Here is a 22,721-nt window from a genome sequence, read left to right as displayed (position 1 = left end):
TACACAGCAATCCCTTTTAACTCAGTCCTGGCTCCAGACAATCAGTAGGGGGTAAATCAGCCCTTTGTGTGAGAGCAGGACACAACCTATACAAAAGTGTGAACCATCTCTCCCAGTCCCTCTCCCAGTCACGCACAGCCCTTCCTGTGTAGTGGCTGTCTGTAAAGTATGCACCAAGTGTAGCTGTCACCCTAGCCCAGACATGTATTGGAAGCAGGCTGCAAAGCACAAAGAGGGAGATTTACTAAGATTTTGCGCCGTGTTTGAATCACAAAAGTGATGCAAATCGGCTCAAAATCATTTTGCACCATGTGGGCGTACCAAGGGAGGAGAATGGGCAGTCTCATGCAACCACCCATGGTTTCGCACGCTAACCGCAATTTAAGAAATAAAGTAGATCGGGTTTAGTGTGAGAAAACTGCGCCCTTTTCAAGTAGGCGCAAGGATGGAGAAATGCTTTCATTTCTCCTTCCTTTTCCGACTTTGCATGTGTGCTGCACTGTGCAGAAGCCATTCAGAGTGGAAAAAACTTGGCATTGTGTCTGCACATCGTATTTTGTACAGGAAGGGTACCCTCCCTGTATAAAACCTATGCTAGACTAATGCACACACACTAACGCTATGGCGCTAAGGTGTGTGCGTGGCGCACAGCAGCTGAAGTCAGTACCCACGCAAAAGAAAGGGGAGGAGAGAGCTATATCTCTGAAACTATGGCGCTCTCCGATTCCCTCCCTGTTGCGCAACACATCGCAGCCTTGCGGGGTCTGCGCACATTTTTGTAAATCTCCTCCAAAGCGTCATATGCAACAAGAAATTGCATTTCTAAAATAGTAATGTCAAATACAACTATACCAATAAGCAGAGTTTATCACCACTTTTCTAAACATACTAAACAAGGCAACGCCACTCCTTTCAGATCAGAAATTACTACTTAAAAATATATAAGGGAATTCCCAGTGCTAGACTATGAGAAGAGCAGGCCTCACAGCAGTGAAGAACGAAATAGGCTGTTTGTCACTACCATGTCACTAACAAGGCACATTTCCTAGCTCCAATAGAAACATTTCCGGTAAGGGATAGTATTAAACCTATGTAAGTAGTGAGGCGGCCTAGGACAAATACATGGATGTGCTGAAAATGATAACAGTGGGATCTGCAGAAATACATAGGTCATACTGCACATTAGTTTTAGGAAATACACAAAATGCTGTATGGTCAATTTAGCTGCACTGATACACAAATAGATTATATTTTTTTGCAGACTCAAACTTGATAGGACATCCATAATTCGTATAGGTGTCACAGAAAAGGTTACCAAATCTCTCTGTTAAACAAACACAATGAGAGGTTGACAGTAGAAATTATTTTTGCATTGCCATTGAGCCTTCAGCACAGGGTGTGAGCAGAACCCTATTGAGAATATTTTAAAGTCAGATAGGTGGGCCAATGACAGCAAACAAGAGATAATCACTCGCTATGCAGAAACACAAAAATGTTTTTCTATGATTATCTCACTCTTATTCTGAGAACTAAAAGACAAACCCACAAGAAGGGGCTTCTGCTAAACATGGAAACGTATACAATTCTTGGAAAAACTTATGTGTTTTGCAATATCTTATCTGCCCAGCTTGCTATTTAAGTTAAATAGAAATTTGTAACCCAAGTATTTTGAGGCTTTTGTAGTATACATACCATTGCTTGTAATCCGGAACTTTGAACTTCAGAGATTGGTCTCTTTTTGAGACTGGCTGATTTTCCCGATAGATTGATTGATTAAAATCATTATTGTGTAAGATTGTTCTGCCTACTTAATTAATAGATTTTCCTTCCAACAGGTGGGCACTGGGAGATCTTGTATTCCGTTCCACCTGTATACACGACACAGTATTTCTGACCCAGTAGAGTAAGGACAGAATGGCAAATGTACTCCCTCTGCCAGCCCATATGTCAAATGTACGCCCAACAAATTACATATTTCCTTTCACCTAACAACCTCAGATATTTCTGCAACCTAGAGACTTAGGGTATGCAGGGTGGTGCGTTTTTGTGTCCACATTGTCTTGCCCAGAATGCCCTGTGAATGTCAAACAATGGGTCAAAATTTATTATTTCCCCCATATTCATGTGGTACAAAACCCGGGTAGTTCCAGCCAACAGCCAGTCTTACCACCCTGCATTTTCCACACTTCTCCCAATTGATGCACTACCCCATATGTTGAGGTACCCAACAAATGTCATTGAAACAAAGCAAAACTGAAACCATGTGAAGTCCTCATTGGAACCACGCTGACTTCACAAGGTTCAAGTTTTAACCGGTTCCTGTTGTGGATGATGGGTCCACCCATACAAGTGGGGTTCAGCTCATGTTAGGAGAAGTGTGTAAATACTGGATTGTTGCCAATCAATGCAGAGCTAAAAACTTACCCTCACAAACATATGAGGAAAATCTTCCTTTCTAGCCAAAGTTTGTTGTTTGCAGAGCATTCTCAATAAGAAAAAATAGTGTGCCTTCTGATGCATCTGCCACCAATGAAACCTTCGGCAACACCGCCACCCCTTGGAATGACTCCTGCTGGCTTTTGGAATGAGGACCGTCATCCAACCGACTTACTACTCCAGAAACCTCATCATAATCCTGGACAGCAAACTGACCATCAAGTCCCAGATCAGCGCAGTCTCCTTGACCTGCTTTCTCACATTACGCATGTTATGAAAAGTCTTCAAATGGCTCTCCCTGAACCCTCTTGGGCGATTAGTCGCGCTATATAAATACACTGACTGACTGATTTATTGAGAGTGGGATCCATGGCAGCCATACCACTTGTATGTCTAGTTTTCAGACTGTCTGAGATTGATAGCTTTCCATGGACACCGTCCGAGCTCTGGCAGAAATACTGCAGGTACACACATTGCAGAACAAGTGAATTTCACAGGAAAAGTCTTGTAGTTTCCTTGTTACATTTTTGGACCTTTCCTCTCGCAGGTGCTAGGCACCCCATATAATTGTACTATGCAGATACTGGAACATTTCCTCACAAATTTTAGCCAATGTTTTATGTTTGCAAAGCATTCTGGGTAGTAATACAAAGACTGATTCATACAAGCCACACAACCCTGGACTCCCTTATTTGTATAATTTTTAGAAACCTCTGGAGTTGGTTCGTTTTTACAGGCTCCAGCCGATCCCAGGCCGAAATACCACAGATACTTGCATCACTAGAACAAGTGAATTTCAAAATAAAAAAGTGTATGTTTCCTTGTTGAGTTTTGGTGCTAGTGTTGTCACAGGTGATAGGCCAAGCAACACAAGTGGGGTACTGTTTATATCAGGAAAAGTGTGGGAACATGGAAGAGTGGGACCTTTGTCATTATCTATTGAAATTCTCCTCATTTTGGTTTCCAAATCCAAGCCATGGTGTAAAAAGAATGCTTTTTGCAAAATGTGCTTGTAATCACGATATTATGGATAAATCCCAAATTCAGGGCACTGCAAATAACCACTATTCCTAAACTCATATTAAGCACATTTTAAAAATGCAGACGATTTTCTTCATGAACATTTTTCATTCATTACATTTTACCATGAATTGATACTTGGTCCGTACACAATGACATTTTTTTATCTGCTGTAGCTCAGTTGCTGGCACTGCATATCACACATTTTTGGGCAGCCATCAAACTCCATACATCCCTGTGACCAGTTGTCTATGGTGTGCATAACAGGATATTACTTTTATAAATCACTAATTGTGGCAAAATAAATTAGATAGAAACATAGTCTTCTATTTATTCCACTTACTTTCAGTAGTTTTCAATTCAACGATTAGCTTCTTTGAAAAACCATGAGCTATCTACAATTTTTTTTTCTGAATTCAGAATTCTGTCTACTTTTCATACATGTAAAATTTCCAAGGTTCACCTTTGGAGTTAACATCTGTTTCCAACACAAACCGCAAGTAGGTAATAACAATAGGAAAAATTGACTACCACTTGAAAATTGCAAACACTCTTGTTAAAAAACTATATTCTTTTTGTTACAACTCTGGCTGTTCCTGGATGATCGTAGCCCAGCAATTCTTTTCTTGATGCCATTGTTAGTGTGGAAGCTAACTTTAGATAACAATTGTGGCATCCATTTTGAATAATTTGACATTGTGATAATTCAATGATGACGGGAATTATATACAAATATAATAATTGCTTGATGTCATGTGACAATCTTAAATAAGAGTTCCAACTTTGCTTTTAGTAGCTGCCTGTAACGCGACACATTGCAAGGCTTGCACAAAGAGTGCATTTCCATGTTATTACATTCCTACCTGCTTGCATTAGCAACAGGAACTGTAGACCTCAAAAGTGTATTCAGCCACATCAGCTAATGTAGACCATTGTGATTGCATTTGGGCGTAAATATAATAGATAACTGTCTGGCTTTAGATTCAGGGGACTTTTCATGTGCACATAGGGTGATTTCCAGCGTATTCTTGTGTAACAATGTACTGTAAGTTTCCAAGCACAAATGTTTCTTCAACACCTGCCGGGACATGAGGGCCTAGACATGACCTGTTACGCAGACAAATTATAATGAAATGTGGTCTGTGTCTATAAATGCTTGTGTTTTACTTCTGTTATTCGAGCACTCAGCACCCATCTGAGGCTCCCGTACATGTTAAATAAATGCTCTTTATTTTACTAAGGTTGTTATGACAGATTTATGATTTTGGGTTCTACAGATCTTTTCAGTTCCCACATTTGGTGAGAAAATGCAACTCCAGAATGCATGTCTTCTGCTGCGGCGGGCTGCTGCCTTCCCCTTCGAGCGGAGGTCTGAGGTCCAACCACGACGCTTCACTGCCTTCGAGGTCTCTCTCCCTTCCTCCGCTCGGGGCTGGATGCTGCCGCTAGCCGTGAGTAGTTGTCACATCTCTGGGCTGCTCTTGCTCCTTGTTTCCCCAGGTTCTCTCAGCACATAATGATGGCTTTGCTGGTGGGAGTCTTGGCCCCTCCCTTTCTTATGTTTTCGGGTTTGTCGCCACGCTGTCAATGACGGCTCTGTTGGTGACTGTGTCTCTCTCTGGTGTGCACTTCTGGCGCTGGGCCAGTGCTGCACCATCTTGTTGCCTCTAGCCTCTGGCAGGCACAGTTGTCGTCTCCCTGCGTATTTCCTTTCGGTTGTCCCTGGCGGTGGGCCAGATCCAAAGGGGAGGAGTATTTGTTTTGGTCTCGGTTTTGGGTTTCCTCTCATGTATATCCTCTGAATGTGCTGTCCTCTGTTTTATTCCCTCTATTTTTCCGTCTGCTATCGTTGCCGCTGGGCAACTGTTGGGTCAAAGGTCCCATTGATTTTGCGGTCCCTTGGGCCTTGGCCATCTGCTGCTGACCTTCGCTTCCAGGCCACCCCTATGAGAGGGCGGATTTCTGCCTCCAGACCCTGTTTCAGCCTGCAGTGACACTCTAAGGACGGTTCAGAGTGGGCAAAATGCTGCTTCTCCTGCCTACGGTAGCTCTCATAGGGGGGGGGGGGGCAGACACTCCACTCAGCACTGGCTGGTCAACTCCTTGGTAAGATATTCCCGCTATTTTACATTTTGTTTCCGTTCACTTCACCTGCTGCCTATGTCTCCACAGTGGCTCTGTGTATTCTTTTTACTGCCCTGTGTGTGGGCATTCTTTGCCAAGCTTTCTTTTCTGGTCCAAAGGGGACCTGCATCTGTTTGTTCCTGAGGGAACAGAAAAGGGAAGATTAGGGTGCCTTTGCAGCTAGAGCACCCCTATTGGCTAGCCAGAGTTCTGAGGGAACTCAGTATGAGTGGGCTGATGAGCCCCTTTGGGACCTTGGTTGGAGGGACTGGCGGAGGGTTGGTGATTAGCATCTCCTCCAGATTTACATATTAGGTAGAGGTGTGAACTGTTTGCAGCTGGTGCTTCATTCAGAATTTAGATTAGCGTTATACTTGTGTTTCTAGGCAGCCAGTGGCGCTCAAACAAGACTGATAGGTCCGGGGACCCTGCTCGGTGGGAGCAGGGTCAGGAGTATTCAGTGGGAATTCTCGGAAGCGGGCCCACGGGTGCTGTCACAGTTTGAGCACACCCAGCATCGCGAAGGGTTGGGACTGCAGATACTCCCCTGGTATTCTCTCACTGTCCATGATTTAGGGTTCACCTCGCTCCTTGATGATGTGCTTTGTACTTGGATTATACTTGCTGCACTGTCACCTTCACCACCGGGGTTTGGCGAGGGCAAACTTTTGCATTATTTCCTTGACCACGCAGTAACTCCCTGAAAATAGGCAGCACAAGACTACTGATGTTTCAAGGAGGGTGTAATTCTGCAGGTTCCTGTCTTGCCTGTGGACACTCACTGGCTCCAGGGATGGAAGGGGTCGGATGCTGAGAAAAGGAGGGGGGGTGAATGCCTTGTTTCACACAGGGGAGGGATACGTAATTTATTGTTTTCCATGGTTTGCATTAATAAGTTTCTTGAGTTTTATAATTTTTGTTGTTAATACCTGTGTTCATCAGTTATCAAATTAGACTGTACATCTACATTTTTGACTGATCTGACTTTGACACGATGACACCGATTTCTGTTGCCATTTTCATACAATAATGCTTCTAGACTGCTCAAATAGACACTTTCACATTGTTTTCATATTGCACATTACCCCATGTCTGTGCACTGCTACTTATGAAATGACAGATTCCAGCTCTCCTTATGATTACACTCATACTACTTTGGGATTAAATAACACACCGGGAACAGGTGATCTGGTAGATTCGCACCACCTAGGGATAGACCCCAGCTATTTGTGTTATGTGCTTACATGTGTAAGTGCAGAGTTCACCTGTTTTTGTCTCACCTTTTATGTGATTCTGCAAATTTCATTCAGCCGCTCCTCTGTGGGTCTACGTGGCCCAAGGAGAAAGGAAGGGGACGAAATATCTTACTCTACCTCTGTCTCTTTTCTTCCTATTTATGAATATTTTCTGTGAACTTGTAGCAAATGCCATTTCATGTCACGTTGTCTGATGAACGGCGCTTGCTCTGCTTCATTTAACAATGCGCAGCTGGCTGTTTGATCGCTGCATGATTAGTATCTGTTATCGATCTGTATTATCCGTTATCAATACCCCACACCTCAGGAATCAGCAGGCAGAAATAGTCTGCTGACTACACTCTGTGTCACTGTACCGAAATGTTTCTGCAAGTTTGTCTTCTGCAATAGGGACAGCTGAACCCTTCCCATATACACTTACAAAGAGTTATAATTGGGGTACGAGTGCCTTACAAGTAACACAACTGAATTGCTGTTTCCTATCTTTTGAAAATGGTGGATACAAATATGACAAAGGACTGAATATTGTGTTTTGTTTAGATTTCAATATCTTTCTTGTGACCGTGATTATTCTCCTGGAAGGAGGGGCATGGAAGATTACGGTGTGGAACTAGTTTCTGTTCATCAGGTTATTTCAGTGCATTGATAGGTATTTTTGCACCGTTTTTTGTGACATTCCTTATGTTGGGGCTGGTAGCCACACTATAGTGTAGCCAGGAAGCGGTTGGCTCTGGTGCACTACCTCCTGCTGGATATCAAGGGTGGTCTCGAGATGTGAATAGGTGTCCACCTACTCGCAACAAGGGGGGTTGGCATTGCATTATATGCATATATTTGTGAATGCTTTGGCAAACTAGTAGCAATTGCATTGTCTGTTGAATGACGGACGACTTCCTTGTTTTTTTCAAAGGCTTCAGGCTGGCCGAAAGTGTGTGGTAGCGTTCGTCCTTCCTATTGTGTCACCTGGCATTAATCTAACAAGCCACCTTTTGTTTTTCCGTGTCATGTATAACTGAACTGTTGGTTACGCAAGTAGGATCAGTGCTTTTGCACACACTTGCAGAATGGGGAAGTTCAGGCTCCCCTGCCCAACACACATTACACACTGGCATTCTCTGCCACAGGGGCACAGCGCACCGAGCTGTCCCATGATAAACAGACCTTTTGCAAATCTCTCGCGCACAAACTCAGAATGGGGAAGTTAACGAAAGAGAACTTTCAATAGAATGTTTTAAATATCGCTACTCTTGTAACAATGGGACAGGAAGCAGCCTTTGCGGCTTCCAAGTTCTGTAGAAGGAAAAATGAGCTGTTAAAATTATGTGCAGAAAAACAGCCACTAAATCAAGATCATACCAGGATACAGTGCTCTCGCTAGCACGTGCAGAACGCTATAATTGCTCTTTCATTTGCACAAAAACCCTACCTCACCAGATGACATTTCCGTGAGGGGAACGGATTCCAGCATCAGGGTCTCTCGCTCCAGCCGTGCGGGAAACGGCACCGGGCACTGAAGGGACTACATCCCCCAGAGTCCCCAGCGAGGCGCCATCCTTTTGCATCATCTAGGAGCGCCGGAGGTCCTTAAAACCAACAGGGACCTCACGCAGCGCGGGACGCTGAACGCTATAATTGCTCTTTCATTTGCACAAAAACCCTACCTCACCAGATGACATTTCCGTGAGGGGAACGGATTCCAGCATCAGGGTCTCTCGCTCCAGCCGTGCGGGAAACGGCACCGGGCACTGAAGGGACTACATCCCCCAGAGTCCCCAGCGAGGCGCCATCCTTTTGCATCATCTAGGAGCGCCGGAGGTCCTTAAAACCAACAGGGACCTCACGCAGCGCGGGACGCTGAACGCTATAATTGCTCTTTCATTTGCACAAAAACCCTACCTCACCAGATGACATTTCCGTGAGGGGAACGGATTCCAGCATCAGGGTCTCTCGCTCCAGCCGTGCGGGAAACGGCACCGGGCACTGAAGGGACTACATCCCCCAGAGTCCCCAGCGAGGCGCCATCCTTTTGCATCATCTAGGAGCGCCGGAGGTCCTTAAAACCAACAGGGACCTCACGCAGCGCGGGACGCTGAACGCTATAATTGCTCTTTCATTTGCACAAAAACCCTACCTCACCAGATGACATTTCCGTGAGGGGAACGGATTCCAGCATCAGGGTCTCTCGCTCCAGCCGTGCGGGAAACGGCACCGGGCACTGAAGGGACTACATCCCCCAGAGTCCCCAGCGAGGCGCCATCCTTTTGCATCACCTAGGAGCGCCGGAGGTCCTTAAAACCAACAGGGACCTCACGCAGCGCGGGACGCGCGCGGGCAGCGCCCGGGCGAAGCCCGGGCCAAGGGCGGGCCCGTCCTTGCCCGTCACTGCCTGGACCTGACTGGACTGGGCCATCCCTCTGACACTTCTAAGTGCTCACCGCCAGGAAGGTAGATTTGCACTGTATTTCGTCATTTGTGATATGAGTAGTAGTGTGTATTGTATACGTATGATGTGAGGTTGTTGATCCCTCAGGCTGATAACGTGCAAAGCTGTATTGAGACGTAATACCTGGACTACCATCACAACATATCACCAACACTGCCCTGGGACTGTATCCTGTCATAGGGGTGTACACAGTGCCTGATGGCAGGCAGGGGGAAGCGTTTGGGAGGGGGCGGGTCTGTGTCTGGCTCTATGGATCATTTCATCACGAGAGCGGTCTCGGTTTTAGAACAAGAAATAGCTATTACCGAGCGCCGGCTATCTGCCGAGCTAAGTCAAGTTAGACGTTCCTCTTTAGGCTTACTTGCTCTAGCAAAATCCCCTAAGAACCCTGTTTTGCAGGGTGCGGAAGCTATTGGGCAACAGATGGATAAAGCAGTTAGCTCCATTACAATAGTCGATCAGAAAGATATAAACGACACAAATGATCCCCCGAGAGAGGCTCCCCTTATAGTCACTAGTGCTCTGATTCACACCCAATCTGCATCTACTCATCCACAGACAAGAGCCCAAAAGAAGGGTAGTAATAGTGTAGCATGTAAGAGGAAGAGAGTAGGGCTATCACAGGGCGGGAGATCAGCAAAGCATACTAATATCGCGACTGGCCCACCAGTAAAGTCTGGCTTGGTTCAGTCTGTCGATATCACTATTAGTGATAAAACTGACAGTGGACATCAGGATCAGCCCCAACATAATGACCTGATCCCCCAGATCGAACAAATAGTCCGTTCCCTGCTATCACCACTTTTGGATAGGGTGAAGGTGGTTTCTGACAAAGTAGATCGTCTTGAGCAAACTATTTTAGATAATTTTTGCTCATTAAAAAATGTTATTAAATTAGCCACCAAGGACTGTGTTAATCCCATTAAGGTGACCCATACCCTTCCTGCCCTGCCACTTTCTTCCCCCAAAACTGTTATACCCCCTATAGTCGACTCTGGGACAGTTTCACCCAGAACCTCGATAGCAGACAACACTAGCACCCAGGGTAGTACCCAGGATAGGGCTCGCTCAAAGGACCTACCCGGAACTAAAGTGGATAGCAGGTCTTCACACAAAGGTTCAAACATAGTCTATGGAGATAGGATAACTAAACCCACTAAATCTTCGAATGTCTGCATTCATTTACCTCCTGAATCTATTCCTTATGTTGCTGTTTTATCCGGCGTTCCGGAATTAAAGAGCGACATAGAGGAATCTTATCAACAACTCAAAAATAAAGTCATCTTCTGGCTCAATCAAAAGAGACCTATCCCGAACTTTGTGGACGGGAAAATTCTCTTTGCCAGAAGAGTTAGCTGGGTTGGTCCCAGACCAAAAAATGTCCAAGGGGATTGTATTATCATTAATTTCAGGGATACCCGAGTTGTGCGCATAATCTGTGACCATCCATTTAGTGGGGACAGGTCAGAAATAAGGGTCCATGATTTAAGGCATTTCTATAATCCTCACTTTAACACCCCCGAAAGCCTTGTTCAATCCCAGGATAGGACCGGACCCAACCCAAACTTTGTAATGCCTCCCACTCAGAGTATCGATAACACATACCACCTGGAAGCATCAGCCTGACCGGGCCTAGAGGGGCCTTTCCTTAATCTGTCACCCCCTGTTGATAACCCACCAACAAGATCTGAGGGAAAGGGTGTAGATGTCTGTGTGTCGCACGAATTGTCCGTCAGAAAAAACACCTGTAAAATTTTAAGTTGGAATGTTGCCGGCACCAGACTTAAAAGCCAGGATGATCTATGGATTGGTTATGTTGTGTCCCACGATATTATCGCCCTACAGGAAACTTGGGACACATCAAACAATCTCTTTCTGGACGGGTTTGTTCACTTCTATATCCCAGCAACACCCAGCTTGGCGGGGAGGGCCAAGGGGGGTCTTGCCTTGCTCGTTTCTCTGAACCTGAAAGGATCTGCCAAACAGGTTGATTCTGGCTCCCAACATTGTTTAGTAGTAGAATTAGTGGTGGCAAAATCTCCTTCTCTACTCTTGATAAATTTTTATAATTCTAAAGACAGTGTCAGTCCAAATTACCATCTAGAATCTGTGGGGGAGGTTCTGGATAAATATAGAGCTCTACACAATAATTTTGAGGTAATTTTAATGGGCGATTTTAATATCCATCCGTGCAGTCTAGGTTGCATTTTGGATGAAGAGGAGGGTTCTTCCAACGCTTCACACACACACTTCGAACATACTAAATCAGGTGAGGCTTTGGAGAGCCTACTGGCCACCTCAGATCTTTCTGAACCTGGTCACTGCACGGTGGGGCAGAGATCGTTTACCTTTAAAGGCTCGGATTCAGGGTCAGTCATCGATTACATTTTTGTTTCCTCTTTGCTCCTTGTTTTGATTTTAAACTACAGGGTGGAGGACTCCGCACTCAGTGATCACAATCCAGTGATAGTGGAGGTCGCTTCGGATGGGTTATTGGCATTTAAAGAGCCTAGTATCTTGGGACCTAGAGCCCTGATAGTAAAAGACCAGGGCAGGAGGGTAAAATGGGCTCAGGTGTCCCCGATCTCTTTTTGTCAAGATGTACTGGCTAAAGTTAAATCGGAGATGGACATATGCTTAGACCATGCCAACTCCAATTCTAGCATTGTTGAGGCTTTTGCCATCATTTGTCAACATATAAATGCGGCCCTCCTGACCAAACCCAAGGCAGGACGTGCCATAGGGAAAAAATGGTTTAACACCAATTGTATTAAGGCCCATTCTGCTCTTTTGAAGGCAATAAAAGGCAAACCAAGAAACAGACCTTTAATTACCTCTTTGCGGAAACAGTATAAATTGGCTATCAAAGCACGTAAAAATGAGATCCAGGAAGAAGCCTGGAACAATTTGCTGTTACCAGACACCTTGCGGGATAGTTCCAAATTTTGGGGATTGATAAATCACCCCTTTTTTTCAGATAGTGGGAATCAGAGATTAGAATGTAGCATACCTGATGAACAGTGGCTAACCCACTTCGGAAAAATTTATAGTTCTGCCTCGCATGGGAATTCAGAGGAGTTGTCAGCCTTAAATCAGGTTGGTCCTGTTTCGGCCTTCAGGGTGGAGGAGGTGGAAAAAGCCATCCAAGAGACAACGAAGAGTAAGGCACCAGGCCCTGACGGCGTCCCGGCTGACCTATATAGGTCCGCACCTAAACTATGGGCCAAATTATTAACTAATGTTTTCAATGTCACAAGACACAAGTATATCCCCGAGTCCTGGGCGACATCCACTATCATACCAATTTTTAAAAAAGGCCAGAGGGATGATCCGGCATGTTATAGGCCGATCTCCCTAATTGACTCTGCTGTCAAAATTTTAGGCAGAGTCATCTTGGGCAGACTGAATACATGGCTGGCAGGTAACAATATATTATCTGACGCCCAATATGGTTTTAGGGCTAACAGGAGCACGCAGGATCAATGCTTGAATCTCCATTTACTTATTTGCAAATACACCATCGCAAAGGAGGGGTCGTTGTACATGGCCTTTATGGACCTCTCCTCAGCCTTCGACCTAGTCAATAGGTCGAAACTGTGGAGTATTCTTTTGGACAATGGAGTCGATCCCCCACTGGTTGGTTTTTTGGCAGATCTCCACTGTGATTTATCAGCCTCGGTGAGGGTCACCCAGGAGGGAAGGTGCACCAGCCGTTTCAAGTCAGAGCGAGGTGTAAGGCAGGGATGCATTTTGGCACCCCTCCTTTTCACGCTTTACATCAATGCACTGGACCCCGCCCTGACAAATGCTGCGGTGGATGTACCACGGGTAGGAGACACCAAGATCCCAGTTCTCCTTTACGCGGACGACGCCGTTCTTTTGGCGCGTACAGGAGTGGCCCTTGACAGATTATTGACCTCTTTCGGAGACTTTATGACATCGTTAGACCTGAAAGTTAATACTCAGAAATCACAGGTCATGATCACGGGCCAGGCTAGTAGGAAAAAGAAATCTAAATCCTTCTTTTGTCTAGGCCACGAGGTCAAAAGGGTCCCAATTTTCATCTATTTAGGGGTCATTTTCGACGAGAAGGGATCATGGGGTCCTCAACACAACCTTAAAGGCAACGCAATGGCAAGATCTGTGGCAGCTATACTTGGCTTTGCCAAACGGCTGGGTAGTCGCCCCCTGGAGGCCATCTTGAAAGTCTATAAAGCCAAAACCCTGGCATTGGCCACCTATGGCTCTGCCATATGGGGCTATTCCAGAAATGACACCATCCAGAGGGTGGAAAACAAGTTTTTAAGATCCTTGTTGTCCGTCCCTCAGTCCACACCTACTTTTACATTACATTCTGAATTGGGCTTGGGGTATGTTGTTGATTTAATTAAAATGGCACCTGTCATATGTTGGCTTAAAACCTGGCTTAATCAAGATATTCCTTTAACACATTTAATACTAAAGGATTGTCTAGCCTTGGAAAGAGCCCACACAATTCCATGGCTAGTATACGTCAAAAAGATGCTGAGTTCAGTGGGACGTTCAGTGCTCTTTAATTCCCCCGAAGGCATTAACAAGCAGGACATTAAGGGGATTAAGACCGCATTAATGACAAGACTAACGGTCGAGAGGGAGGACACTGAATTAATTAAGCCGGTAGTAAGAAGGAACTATGGGCTAATTACTGTTCCGGGCCTTGAACCCTACCTGGCTTTTGTCACAAGCCCACTTCACAGGTCTCTCTTGATTAAATTTCGTTTAAACTTGATACCGTATGTGCTAGGTTTTTATCCCACGTGGGCAACCCCGGATAATGCGCCCCCATGTGACTGCGATAATTTTTCTAGCCAAGATACATTACATTTCATCATGTTTTGTGAACATTTTGTACATATCAGGAGAAAATACCTGTTACCCTTACTTAAAGAGGCTGGCCATGTTCAGGTTCGGCCAGCGCTCTTGTCCCTACAACTTCTGCCTAATATCACCACTGCCTTTTACGTAGCAAACTTTTTAGTCGCTGCTGTGCGCATTAGTAAGATGCGTGCCAGAGAGCGACACACTATTAACACAATGGCTGTGGCTGTGACGGGCGGCGGTCATTAATTATGGACTATTTCATCCCTGCTACTCTTTTAGATAGAAATTGTATTCTTAAACTTTATTTATTCATTTTAAACTTAAGAACTGAATCGATGTAATAGGTTCTCTTCGTATTTTTAAATTTTTAAATTTTGATTATGTTCCTTATATACCAGATTTGTAATTGATGTACCTTTGCTCTGTATTTCCGTACTGTGATTTTATGTGTGTTTTGTCTCTTTTTATGATCTTTTATTGATCGAATAAAAGTATTTGACTGACTGACTGAAAAGACAAAGGTCCTGAGGTGCACTGTGCATATGAGCTGCAAGCCACGGCCTTAACCTCTTCGCTGCGGCGCAAATTCCGCCGCAGTGCTACCGCAGTGCTGGACATTCCATTCGTGGGCGTGGTCATGACGTCTCCCGGCCGTCATCCGCACACGCCCATCGTGACTCATGACGGCCGGGAGACGTCATGAGCATGGAAGAGGTTAAGAAAAGACAGAATACAGGAACAGCCCCCCCTCTCCAGGTTATAGTTGGGATGTAGCCAAATTTACGTTCACAGATTTCTTTCCAAGTGCCCACAACACCCACATTGATAATGCCCCTGTGAAATGTGTCCCCTCCACCTGGGAAAAAGGAAAATAAAGTGGCATATGTACATGTCTCATGGTCCAGAGAACATCTCATGTCCTTTACCAAAGACTTTCCAAAATTAAGTGAAGAACAAAGAAGAGGGTACACAGAACTGTTGAGATAGGAAAGGGAGAGATATAGGTGGAATGGAATGCACACTTACTACACCCATTGCTCCAAAAACAATAGTTACTGGTAAATGTTCTGCCGAGCAAGGCTTTTGATATTATGATATATTGAAGGGTTAAATATTTTTTTTTTAAACTTCTTTTGGACTGGCTTTGAGATAACGATCTTGGCTGACCACAGACTCTGGGCATTGCGCCAAGACTAAACCACACACTACAACAATTTTCTGTGGGTATGAACAGACCTGGTTAAAAAAGAAATGTATTCTTCGCAGCGGAGAATGGAAGGGAATGCAAACACTTAAATGTATATTAACAAAATAGGATTGAATAACTGTTATCATTTATAGTTGTTTAAAGTTCACTTAAAGATTGACGAACGGAAGTGTTATTTTGTGTATATGCACAGTTTTGGTGCAACATTTTCAGATGCAAGAACGTCAGGGAAAAGATGTTTGTCGTACATGTCTGTTTTATGTCTTGCTTCATGGTGTGTGTCTTGCCAATTGACATTGTGAGGGCCAGAGTGATGGCATCCACAGGTCCCCCACTCCCTTCTCCCAAAGTCATTTACAACAAGAGGCATTTGCTGTTTTAAAGAACAAAAGATTGCATTACATTGCGCGAATAGCTACATATTTAAAAAGCAGGGGGCAATAATAGTTCAGGTAGCCCATGATTTTGGCCAGCTGTGGGCCATGAGGGGATTCCTCACCTCAGCTGGCCAACATATACCATGCACCATTAATAGCACAACTATTGGAAGGCCTGTTGCCACCAAAGAGGGTTGCAATTGTAGAATGTGCTGCACACACCTCCTCCAAGGACTATGTATGATGAGGTAAAGCCTTCATTGGGGAAGAGAAAAAAAAAGAAAAAAGGAATAGCTTTAACAGATTGTGAGAACATAATGGTTCAAATTGCTTCTACTCCTCATGATGTCATGATATTAAGATAAAGGATGATGATATGTATTATGACCCAGAGTATATTACTCAATGGGCGGGGTGGAAGAAAAGGAAGAATGGAAAAGGGGAGGATATAGGCAAACAGAAGAGGGAATATGGATAGGCCCAAATGGAAAATATGTTTACCAACGATAATGCTTGCTCTCATGGCCCAACTTTTTCAAAGTCCATCACATGTAGGACGTGAGGGAATGATCAGACTGTTTTCCCAATGCTGATACAACGGTTAGATTAGAAAGGGTACTTCCACTGCCCCAGGCCACTTCCCTTCCCCACATGAAATGGACTTCATCAACATGCCCCCCTACTCAAAAGTACAAGTACGTGTTGGTTATTGTGTGCATGATCAGCAAATGGACTGAGGCATGCCCATCCAAGAACTGTGATGTACAAACTGTTGCCAAATGCCTCCTGAAAGAGTCCATTCCACGCTTTTAAGTGCCTATTCTTTTGGGTTCTGACAATGTGATTGAGGGGTTGTGCAAGGGGCTAGGAGCTACACAGAAACTACATTGTGCCTATGATCCTCAGGCAGTGGGCGTTGTTGAGAGAAAGAAGGGAGTGTTAGAAAGTAAGATTGGGAAGATTTGTGCAATCACTAAACTGACAAGATTGATGCACTACCACTTGCTCTGTTATCCACGAGAAGCACCTCAGACAGAGTGACAAAGCTCAGCCCACATGAAATAGTGGTTGGATGGCCAAAGAACATTCCAGGCCACATGTCTCTGTCTGTACCTAATGATCTGCTTCTTCAATACTGCAAAAGACTAACATCATCGGGTGCTATAGGCCCTTCCTGAAGTAGAGACACCAGCAGCCCACGGCCTCCTGCCAGAGGATTGGGTTTGGATAAAAGCCCACATCAGACGGCACTGTCTCAACATCGGTGGACGAGGCCATATCCGGTCCTTTTGACAACAGCAACAGCAGTCATGTGTGACTTCCTGGATCTGTGGCTCTCATACAAAGAAAGCAGTAACCCTGCCGCCACCATAGGAGTCTCCAGTGCCTTTCCCTGCATCACATCAAGGACAGCCTCGTTACAACATGTGTTCCATGGAAAGTACCAAGTGAGAATGGTATCCCAGCTCATCCTGAAGGGTTGCACGTGCTGCACACAGCAGAGAAAGGAAGAGTGTGTAAGCGGGTCCCAACGATACATCAACTAAAGACATCTGGAACATCAATGCCCCAACCCCTCAGTCTACAAGTTGTGACAACGAGACATCTTTACCTTCCTCATCACTTTGTTTTCTTCATATTGAAAGTGCCTAAGTAATAAAAGTGCTTGATAATCTCACAAATATTTTGAAGACAGGCACCAACGGTTACTTTTCTGTTTCCAGGCATCACTGAGGCTCTGCATTATTTCTCAGCAGATTTTTGAAAAAGAGTGAAAGTGCAACAGAAGATAAGACATTCTTCCAACTAGTCACACTAGCCACATGTAACAACGACTGGAACAATGCCTCAAGACTTTCAGAACAATGAGAGAATATGGCCATAGGTGCTACTAGCAATATTAGCCCCCATTGCTGCTGTTATAATGACTACGCTCTTTATAGTGTATTGTGCTCACATTGCTATACCTAGCACTGGCCCTGCGATACTGCTTAAATGACACAGAGATATTGTACCAAAATGAATAAATAAGCAATTGATAAAGACGGGACAGGGGGACAGTTGGCAGGGCGGGAAAGAAATAAGAGAGAAAATTGGGAAAATAATACACAGAACAAATGTGTTCAAAAGGTACATTTCTGATATATGAAATTCATGTGATGCATTGTTATGTCTGTACATATCCGCCACTATCTATTGGTAAGCAAGACAGATAATAGAAATTTTAAAAGGTATGATTATGCCCGACTATGCCATGATCATTGTTTATCAAAAGGGCGGGAATGTGGAAGCTAACTTTAGATAACAATTGTGGCATCCATTTTGTATAATTTGACATTGTAATAATTCAATGATGATGGGAATTATATACAAATATAATAATTGCTTGATATCATGTGACAGTCTTAAATAGGAGTTTGAACTTTGCTTTTAGTAAGCTGCCTGTAACGCGACACATTGCAAGGCTTGCACGAAGAGTACATTTCCATGTTATTACATTTCTGCCTGCTTGCATTAGCTAATGTAGACCATTGTGATTGCATTTGGGTGTAAATATAATAGATAACTGTCTGGCTTTAGATACAGGGGACTTTTCATGTGCACATAGGGTGATTTCCAGTGTATTCTTGTGTAACAATGTAGTGTAAGTTTCCGAGAACAAAATGTTTCTTCACCACCTGCCGGGACATGAGGGCCTAGACATGACCTGTTACGCAGACAAATATAATGAAATGTGGTCTGCGTCTATAAATGCTTGGGTTTTACTTCTGCTATTCGGGCACTCAGCACCCATCTGAGGCTCCCGTGCATGTTAAATAAATTCTCTTTATTTTACTAAGGTTGTTGTGACGGATTTATGATTTTGGGTCCTACATATATTTTCAGTTCCCACATTAGAAAAAAAGCATATCGTTCTTAAACTGTACATAATTCTACATTTTACCTATTTTCTTGGCTCCCTCCAGGGGAATTCGGAAACCCTGGGAACAATTCTCAACATTTGCATGAAAAAGGACCTAGATACCTTATGCTGACAAAAAGTGATCAAGGCTTAGGTGCGAATTGTCCCTTTTGAAGAAAATGGCTAAAATCAACTATTTTCACATTTTGGTGTGTCAAAATTCTCAAATCGGTGGGATTGATAAACTTCCTACCACCTAGCATTCCCACAATTCTCCAGATAAAAACAGTACCCCACTTGCATTGATGGGCCTATCAGCCACAACAGGAAATGCTCCAAAATCCAACAAGGGAATATCAAGAATTTCCCCCTGAAATTTAATGTTGGGCAATGTGGGTCTGCCACCTAGGGAATGCCTGCCCTGGAGGAGGCAAAAAACACACACAATTTAGCAACATCAGCTTGCTTGTTCTGTTGATTTTGAGTGAGTTCCTAAAATGTGTTCACATGTCTGGACACTGATATTCCGCTGAGGAGATTGCAGGTTTTTTTTGGGTTCTGATACTCACGGTGAGGTGGCTTCTTTCTCTGCACGGTCCAGTTCTGAGTTTCCAGTTCACCGACAGCAGCGAGAGCAGTGAGGGAGCGGGAGACACGATCGCCGAGAACGCCGTGTGTGGTTTTCTGACCCACCCGCCTGTTCCACTGCCCGGCGCTCCAGCTTCCAAATCCTCACTCGGATTCTACCAAGGCCTTTTATCGGCCCACCGGTCCACCGGCCCAGCGAGCGCTGAGAGCACTGGCTTGAGTTGTGTCCACGGGTACTGAGCGGCAGAGCAGAGCTGAAAGGGCACGTCACAGGCTCTCTCGAAGCCTGAGGTTCCCCCGACAGTGCAACAGAGAAGTTGTGCTGTGGTCCATCATTAACCATTGTCCATTCTTCGCGTGCTGTGTGACCACTGTGAGACCACAGTGACCGCCGGACCACCAGAAGTCGAGGTGGGGCGAATTGCAAAGTTGGGAGAGTTGCCTGGAGCTTGGACCCTCGCCATCTGCCTTGCCATCAGCTCAGACAGCAACACCCAGAAGCAGGTGAGCGAGTTTGTGGGGGACGCGCTCTCAGCCGACACTGCACTCATTGCTACCGGGGATCGAGTGGACACTCCATCTCCCACCAAGACTCATTTCTCCCAGAAGGGAGGGCCCAGCAGACACTCTCAAAGCGCCACAGCACCACTGCAGTGTGGGCCTGGCCCCCTAACACATGTTCTCGAACCTGGACTGCAGACCGAAGGTACTTTTACGGGCCTTTTCCATATTGTTTTTACTTATCCCCAATAATACCTGTTCTATACTGGGGAGACTTGCTGTTTTCCTTTTTTTGGACCCATCTGGTGTTTTTACGCCTATATTTCTGGTGGGGCTATCTCTATTCACTTTGTCAGTCAATTTGTGATTTGGGGTGTTTTTCTCTGCACAGAGGTGTCACTGAAAAATGAGTAAACGCAAGGGTGTGACTGGTACTTTGGATGCCTTTATTAGGGCGGAATCCATGCTTTGTCATGAAATTGAGCTAACAGAAAGGCTCCTCTCGTTAGATCCTGTATCCTTACAGAGGCGCTTATCCCTAGGTTCAACTGTGCCGTGTGATCCTTCTTTAATTCGCTCTCCACCGCATGGTTATGGTCAGCCCCCGCCTCCCTTGGAAATTGATTTACCCCTCACAGATCTACCATCTGAGCCGAGGATTGTAACAAGATCGAGGACTATCGACACCCCTACCGAGGTTATTGGGGTAAACAAGGACATGCAGAGTGAATCAAAAGTGAAGCGAAGGAAAGGGGCGGGCACTTAAAAACCCAAACAGAAGCGGAATCACCAAACCCACCCCGTGGTGTCTAAAACTCGTACTACTGGCACACAGACTGATGTTGTTCCTTCTACATGTAATGTTCCTGAACACTCCACAATGGATATTGCAGGGGGAGAATCCTTGGACCGCGCTTGTGCTTATCTGAAAGATCTGAATGATAATAGCTTTGTTTCGCTGAGGGGTCACCTAGATCAGCTGGACTCTACTATAAGCAAATTGATAGGTAACTACGGGCCCTCACAGATTGTTGTAGAGGGTCCGGGTCTTGCTGTGTCTAATACTGAAGCCATAATCCCCTCAGTGCAAGTACTGGCTAGGCTAACGTCCATTGAGAACCTGTTAAAAAAAAGCCATGAGAAACGTGCTACCGATCCTTTGAAAAATCCCATATTACTGGATAGTGCCACTTTAGCCCCGGTTCTTCAAGCTAAGCCCCCATCTGTACCAGACTATGGGACTTAAGAGTAGTACTAGCCTGACCCATAATTCTATCACGGGCCATGCTAAGCCTCCCACCACCGCTCCGCTAACTATCTATCCCATAATTCTTAGGGATAGGATGGAGATTCATTTGAGTCTGCCCCCTGAAGCTGCCCCATTGACTATAATTTTGGCGAATGTACCAACTCTCTCCCCCCAGGCAAATGAATCATGGGAGGCACTGAGAAACAAGGCCCTCTGGTGGATCGGAAATAAAACCGGACTAACAGAGGCCTTGTTCAGTGAGTGAGAAGAATAGGATGGGTAGGGAGAAGGGAAAAAACACTCCCCGGGGATTGTATTGTTCTTACCTTTAAATCCCCAACCTTGGTACGGGAGATCTTATGTAGACTTGGCAGTGACCACCTGTCCCAGAGAGGAATCAACGTCCTACCTTTAGGATATTTCTACCCGCCAAGGATCCAACCCTACCAACCCTACCAGCCCTTACAGCAGAAACCTACAATTCTTAATAGTCATTACCAGCCCAGTGCACCCCTTCCCTCCTTGGAAGACATTGATTGACTCACATCTGTTGTGGGCTCTGTAGCTTATAGTAGGCCACTCGAAACTAATTTGCTAAGCTCCAAATCGGTATTTATTGCCCCGATGGACTCAATGAAATAGTCAATTGTGCTGGTGGGGCCACGGAGAGGAATGCTATCTCTGTACCTAGGGGGATATATGGTGATGTCCAATCTGATAGAACTGTGGTGGAGGACCAACGTGCACCTGGTATAAATGAGCTGGGCTCTTCACCGACCTTAGTAGACATATACCCCGCCCACTTTACAAACAACACTTCTCTTCATACAAATATCCCTTCTGTGGCCAGTGGTTATACCGAGTCTGCCACTAAGGGTGACCATAGGCCCAGACTACTGAATGTTCATACATGGAACACTGCAGGTTTAATTACCAAATTGTCCAACCCTGACTGGCTTAAGTTTATACATGATGTTGACATTCTGGTGCCGATTCCGATCCTGTAAAACCCGGGTACGAACTGTCGGACGGAGCGTTTTCTCCGTCCGACTCGTACCCGGGAAAAACACCTTACAAACCCGGAAGTACGATTCGTACAGAAACACCGACCGGCTAAAATATACCCACAATTTGGATCCGGGACACCGCGTACGCAACATTCGCACGGAGTCAGGCAGCGTTTTACAGATCAGCAAGTACGATTCGTACCCACAGCACTTCGCACGGCAAAATTTTTACGGGACCCAAAGAGTGCCGGAAAAGCTAAGTACGCCGCGATGCACGACGAAAAGGGGGCCCGGTACGCACCGTACCCCCATCCCTACACGTCCGCACCGTACCCACAGCCCCCCCATGTACGCACCGTACCCCATCACCCATACCTGTACGCGCCATACACCCAGCCCCCCGTATGTATGTGCCGTAACCCCAGCCCCCCGTATGGACGTAGCATACCCCCACCCCGTAGGTACGGAGCGTACCCCCACCCATAGGTACGGAGCGTACCCCCACCCCGTAGGTACGGAACGTACCCCCACCCCGTAGGTACGGAGCGTACCCCCACCCGTAGGTATGGAGCATACCCCCACCCCGTAGGTACGGAGCGTACCCCCATCACGTAGGTACAGAGCATACCCCCATCCCGTAGATATGGAGCATACCCCCACCACGTAGGTACAGAGCGTACCCCCACCCCGTAGGTACGGAGCATACCCCCACCCCGTAGGTACGGAGCGTACCCCCACCCCACCCCATAGG

General features: G+C 45.5%; 1 protein-coding gene across 6 annotated transcripts in view; it reads left to right on the top strand.

Annotated features, from left to right (window-relative positions):
• The window catches only part of LOC146867340 (basic phospholipase A2 VRV-PL-VIIIa-like), a 206,044-nt gene that overhangs the window by 97,598 nt on the left and 85,725 nt on the right, over positions 1–22,721 (top strand). Inside the window, exon 1 of one of the 6 annotated variants that reach the window (XM_085604281.1) lies at positions 19,307–19,717. The exons of 4 other annotated variants lie outside the window; for them this stretch is intronic. The gene's annotated coding sequence lies outside the window, so the exon portion shown is untranslated. Of the gene's footprint in view, positions 1–19,306; positions 19,718–19,762; positions 19,920–22,721 lie in introns of those variants that run through there. One more of the 6 variants, XM_085604286.1, reaches the window with a different exon arrangement.

The sequence above is a fragment of the Triturus cristatus genome, chromosome 1_2 (assembly GCF_964204655.1).
Source record: "Triturus cristatus chromosome 1_2, aTriCri1.1, whole genome shotgun sequence".
NCBI lineage: Eukaryota > Metazoa > Chordata > Amphibia > Caudata > Salamandridae > Triturus > Triturus cristatus.
This window is presented reverse-complemented; position numbering and strand designations above follow the sequence as displayed.